We start from the raw sequence: 6,017 nt of genomic DNA on the forward strand, positions 1-6,017 counted from the left end.
TATATATTGTCTACAATGTTTTTAAGTTTTAGTTTATTTTTGGTTATTTTAGTACTTCAACTAAACTAAATTCAGAAATGTTGAAATAAAACAAGTTTAGTTTAATTATTTATTTTAAATTAATGTTTATTTCTTTTAAAGTAATGAATGATTTTCTTATGGTTTTTGTTTTAGTTAACGTTAATAACCTTGGGTTGCACAAATTTATCTCCTCATTAACCAGCTAAAGGAGTGGTATTTTAGTTACAAAACTAAATTTTATAATGACATTCAAAGTTTCAATTTATTGTGCTGCTCAATAGCAAGAACATTTCTCACAGGTAATTATGAAGTTATGGCATTCATGTGCACTCAGCTCTTAAATGTGATCATTTCAACATAACATAAGCACAGCAAGAGTTCACCAAGAAAGTAAAAGCATCACTATTATAACAATTTCTTCTGTATTATTAAATATATATATTATGTGATTATTTTAGAAGCACATTTTGGAGCTCTGTATTGCTCTGATAATGTGCCCTTTTGCTTTATTATAGTCTGCAAAACTCATCCATTGATTATTTTGTTTTCCGCACTTTCAAACATCTATTTCGGTACACAACCACAGAGCGAAGAAAGATAAAGAACGAACAAATCGAACACATCATATACGATACATGTATCAAAGACAGAGGGTATTTGGGCGAAATCAGCTCTTATTCTGAAATGAAAGGCATGCTAAGCCATCTAATACAACAGCAATTACGGTCACACAATTCAAAGACGTACTAAGGAATTTGGCCCCTGTGTATGGGGGCCGTTCTCATAAAGAGGGCGCGTTCATGTAGAAATGCCGTGTACACACTGCAGATAATAATGGGTGGCCATTTGAGAAAATTTAATCAGCTTTATCAGTGACAAATGAAACTGAATAACGGAAATGACCAGCCACAGCTACAGTAAAGGAGAAGAGACGCCCTATTTGACCGAATACAGCCTCTGTTTGGACTGAATTATCAAATAGTGGAATACAACTTTAGAGCATTTGTCTCAGACTTTTGGGTGACTATAAGCTGTAGAGTAGCTTTCTGTCTGAAACTGTTCCAAAAACAACTATGCTAAAAATAGTGCTCTTTTAACAATGGTGAAATCAAAGTATCTATACTTCATGTAGCTTCACTCTTCCCGCTAGAAATTAATAGAGAACATCTATAGAGTGACCTCTTGTTTGATTGGCAATGGCCTTACGGGTCCTGTTCATTTGTTTGTTTGGGTATAATCATGTGTCAGTTTTAACACATGGCCAGAAAATATCAGCACTTTGTTAAGGCCACTTCACTTCAAGTCTTGAGCCAGTCAGACAGATATATTGATCTGCTCTAATTTGCTTTTAAACCTCCCACGCTCTATCCTTACTCCTCTCTTTCTTTAACTGAGTATATTTGAAATGACCTACTACCATGGTACTGTATTTTTGATTTATGCAATATACACACATCTACTGTATGCAGATTTTCTGTATGCATGGATATTTGACATGGTAGTTCACATGAAATGTTTAGCAGTATAACTTTATTTACTTTCTTGTATCATTTTTGTACGTTTTCATCAGTACATTACATTAACTGCACTTGACCCGATTTTTCACAATGCAGTAAAATTAAATCACACAATTTTTTCTGTATACATATTAAACTTATTTAACTTATTTTGTTTTGTTTTGTCTAATGTTTTTTTTTGTGTGTGTTTTTTTTTGTTTCTTGTTTTATTTGTTTTGTTAATTGGTTTTGTTTCTTGTTTTTGTTTTTTGTTTCTTCTTTTGTTATTTGTTGTGTTTTTGTTTTGTTTCTTGTTTTTGTTTTTTTTTGTTTTGTTATTTGTTGTTTTAGGTTTTTTTCATGTTTTGTGTTTTTTTGTTATTTTTATTGCTTGTTTTGTTATTTGCTGTTTGTTTTATGTGTGTGTGTGTGTGTGTTAAACGGTTGCATGCATATAGGGACCTCATTTGAATGTTTAAGTTTTCGGCAGCATTCAGCACATATGAGCACATATAAAAATAGATTTGATTTTTGTTTCATGCTGACTTTAAACATTGCCGTAAGCAAAGCTATGTTTTCGGCTGCATCATGGATTGAAATTGAGGTTGCATCATAAGACAAAGAAGACACATTTTGTGTTTGTTATGGAGGGTGATTCAGTCATTTAGCCGGGCAGCGTTGAACTCCAGTGGCCATGCTGCAACCTCAGCTCTAGAGAGCAGAGAAAATAAAGTTAGTGACTAAGCCGGGGCCGCTGACGAAACATGCTCTGTCCTGTGGCATATCTGCTTCCTCTGTCGAGAAAGACTCCAGGGATGAGTGTGTATGCGAGCGAGAGCGAAACAGAGGAAGAGAGAAAAAGTGTGTGTGTGAGACAAATACGAGGTAGAAACGAGAGAGTAGGCCATTACGCAAAGCTGTGGGAACGGAGAACAAAGTAATGTGTAAATAATAAGATGTCCTTACGGTGTTTGAGGGTTACATTATCCGGGCACTTCTTCTGACGGCCGTCACATATTTTCCTGCTATCAGACTAACAAAGTGGCGCCCACATTTTCTGCATGTATGGGTTCCTCTCTTCATATTAGAGTCCCCAGTGGCGTTTCATCATGTGGCACATAATCTTATGCAAGATGGTGAAATGGCAGTTAATTTGCAGGTAATTAGACCCCAGTGATTTGCCATTGAAAGGACACCAGAAGTGAGGACTGTGTTTGAATGTCACGCAGGGTTAATTGGTTTTGTTTCTTGTTTTTGTTTTTTGTTTCTTCTTTTGTTATTTGTTGTGTTTTTGTTTTGTTTCTTGTTTTTGTTTTTTTTTGTTTTGTTATTTGTTGTTTTAGGTTTTTTTCATGTTTTGTGTTTTTTTGTTATTTTTATTGCTTGTTTTGTTATTTGCTGTTTGTTTTATTTTGTTTCTTTTTTCTGTTTACTTGTTTTATTTTTTCTTGTTTTGTGTTCTTAGTTCTTTTTCTGTGTTTTGTATTCAATCTCAATCAAATCTCAAATTCAAAGACGTTATTTGTCAACTTCTCAAGAGTGACTTCTCATCAGTGTGACAAATGAACTGCATGCAATATCAACAGGTTTTCATTTTTTTTCTCATTACAGCAATTCTTGACCCCTTATTTCATAGGACAACCAAAAGCAAACACATCTTAACACTGAAATGGATTTATTGAATACATTTCTGAGATTACAACTGGTCAGTACTTGCTTAATTAAACATACACTGTAGTGAGGTCATGTGACAACTTATGTACTACGTGCAGCTTCACATGCTTCACCTGCCCCACACCATTTGTGCTAAACTTTAAAATGTAGGGCCTTGAAAACTGTCTAACCGCAAGTAAGATCAAAACAATAGGGATGCTTGCCTTAGCAAACACTGCACTAATAAGAAAACACGCATGTTTCTCTTTTTGCTGAACCAGGCGTGAAGATCGATTTTAGCAAGAAAGTGGTCTCTGACATGTTCAGTGAAGAAACTTTATTAAACGGGAAAGTAGAGGGAATTGGTAAATTGACCTAGGATGGCTAGCCAGAGGCAGAGTCTCTCTCATCACTTTGTTTCCTGAGCGAGCTGGCTTCAGTTCAAGGCCTAGTGTGTGCTCGGCTAGAAAGGTTTTCAAGGGTCAGGGCCCAGCATTGAGAGGGACTTGTCAATATATTTTGCGAGTGTTAGGCTGCAAAGTGGAATGATATCTCTCAGGGGCTCTGCCCTTAAGCTGTTTTTCTATAAATATTAATCAGCCTCACAAGCCTGCCTGGAAGGTGGCTCAGCGCTTTTGGCTTGTGTCATTGACTGTACTTCAGCGTGACAAGAGAGATGAGGGAGCGATGAGATGACATTTAGTGACACCTCTAATTTCTGTTTTAATTTCAGAATTCACACTGGGAATGTCACCTCAAAATAAAAAAAAAATAAAAAAAATCTGTAGGGTTATTGAAGTTCACCAAAAAAAACAAAAAAAAAAACATACAAATCTGTTACTTCTTGAAATCAAATATATTTTAAAAAACAAAGTGGCGCCCACATTTTCTGCATGTATGGGTTCCTCTCTTCATATTAGAGTCCCCAGTGGCATTTCATCATGTGGCACATAATCTTATGCAAGATGGTGAAATGGCAGTTCATTTGCAGGTAATTAGACCCCAGTGATTTGCCATTGAAAGGACACCAGAAGTGAGGACTGTGTTTGAATGTCACGCAGGCTGTGCCACTCATTACGTTAGGAATGTTTTTGTTGGAATAAATGGCTGTGTAATGTTCCAAGCCGTTAATCACTGAAAGTCATATAATATTACATTAGAAAAAGCACATTAGGTTTAGAGTCATTTCTGGCCGATTGGATGCCAGCTACTTATTGAGAGTTACTCATTGTAAGTGTACTGAGGAAACTGCAGAAAAATGGCCTGATTCGTAATGTCCTGTTCACTGTTTCGTTATGGTTGATGTGCAGTTTTTTTATGTTAAAATACTTTATTCTATCCCAGCATAATATATAGGCCATTACATGCTTTACTTGTTAAGGCCTATTCCAATGTACCTTTGTGATCATCTTCATGAAGTGAATAAATAAAATAAATGAATGGTATAAATGAATAAATAAGTAAATTTATTTTAGTTTTTTTTTTAATATTACTTATTTTCATAGTTTCATATTTAGTTCAAAAATTTCTGGAGAATATTTTTTTTGCCTGAACGTAAAACATCTTTCTGTAATCTTTTCACTGTACTGGACCTAGGATGGCTAGCCAGAGGCAGAGTCTCTCTCATCACTTTGTTTCCTGAGCGAGCTGGCTTCAGTTCAAGGCCTAGTGTGTGCTCGGCTAGAAAGGTTTTCAAGGGTCAGGGCCCAGCATTGAGAGGGACTTGTCAATATATTTTGCGAGTGTTAGGCTGCAAAGTGGAATGATATCTCTCAGGGGCTCTGCCCTTAAGCTGTTTTTCTATAAATATTAATCAGCCTCACAAGCCTGCCTGGAAGGTGGCTCAGCGCTTTTGGCTTGTGTCATTGACTGTACTTCAGCGTGACAAGAGAGATGAGGGAGAGATGAGATGACATTTAGTGACACCTCTAATTTCTGTTTTAATTTCAGAATTCACACTGGGAATGTCACCTCAAAATAAAAAAAAAATAAAAAAAATCTGTAGGGTTATTGAAGTTCACCAAAAAAAACAAAAAAAAAAACATACAAATCTGTTACTTCTTGAAATCAAATATATTTTAAAATAAAATAAAAAATAAAATATACAAAAAACTTAAACTTATTTTATTTCAGCTACATTTCAACTTAGTGTACTAAAACTGAAAATGAAATGAAATGAATAAAAACAATATAGACATTTAGAAAAAAAGAATAAAAACTTCAAAAACAAGCAACAAAATTACTAAAATTAAACTAAACTAAAATAGTAAAAACTCATTTAAAATATGAATAAAAACTAAAATAGTATCTGAATGAATTAATTCATTCATTTTCCTTTCTGCTAAATATTTTCCTCTGTTGTATGTAGGGCTGGGTATCGATTCAGATGTCCCGATTCGATTCGATTCCGATTCGCAAGCTCTCGATTCGATTCTTGATTCGATTCTCAACTTTTTTTTAATTACATTCAGTGAATATAGTTTTAATACAAATGCTATTGATATTTCTAAATAATTAACAGTGAACATCAGTTTACAAATGGTGAATTAATAAAAAGAAATTAAGCCACATGCCTGTATTTTAAACCTATACTTTTTTTTTTGTATGGGTCCTTTTTTAAACAATAATAGGGCCCTATAAAATGTTCTTAATTTTTCTGGTAATCAGATGAAGGCATAAAACATTAATTTAATTTATCCTAATCAAATGAAAATTAAACCCTTTTATTTTTTGGCAAACAAAGTGCTGCACAACAGAGGTTTACTGTTAAAATTTAAAAGAAAACAGATGTGATTATTCCTTTAAAAATAAAGATTTATTAATATTTATTAGCAGTAGTAGCATTGA

General features: G+C 34.2%; 1 protein-coding gene across 2 annotated transcripts in view; it reads left to right on the forward strand.

Annotated features, from left to right (window-relative positions):
- LOC107699823 (teneurin-4-like) overlaps positions 1-6,017 on the forward strand; it is a 273,915-nt gene that overhangs the window by 14,712 nt on the left and 253,186 nt on the right. The window lies entirely within an intron of this gene.

This window comes from Sinocyclocheilus anshuiensis, unplaced genomic scaffold, assembly GCF_001515605.1.
Source record: "Sinocyclocheilus anshuiensis isolate Anshui unplaced genomic scaffold, SAMN03320099.WGS_v1.1 scaffold194, whole genome shotgun sequence".
Taxonomy (NCBI): Eukaryota; Metazoa; Chordata; class Actinopteri; order Cypriniformes; family Cyprinidae; genus Sinocyclocheilus; species Sinocyclocheilus anshuiensis.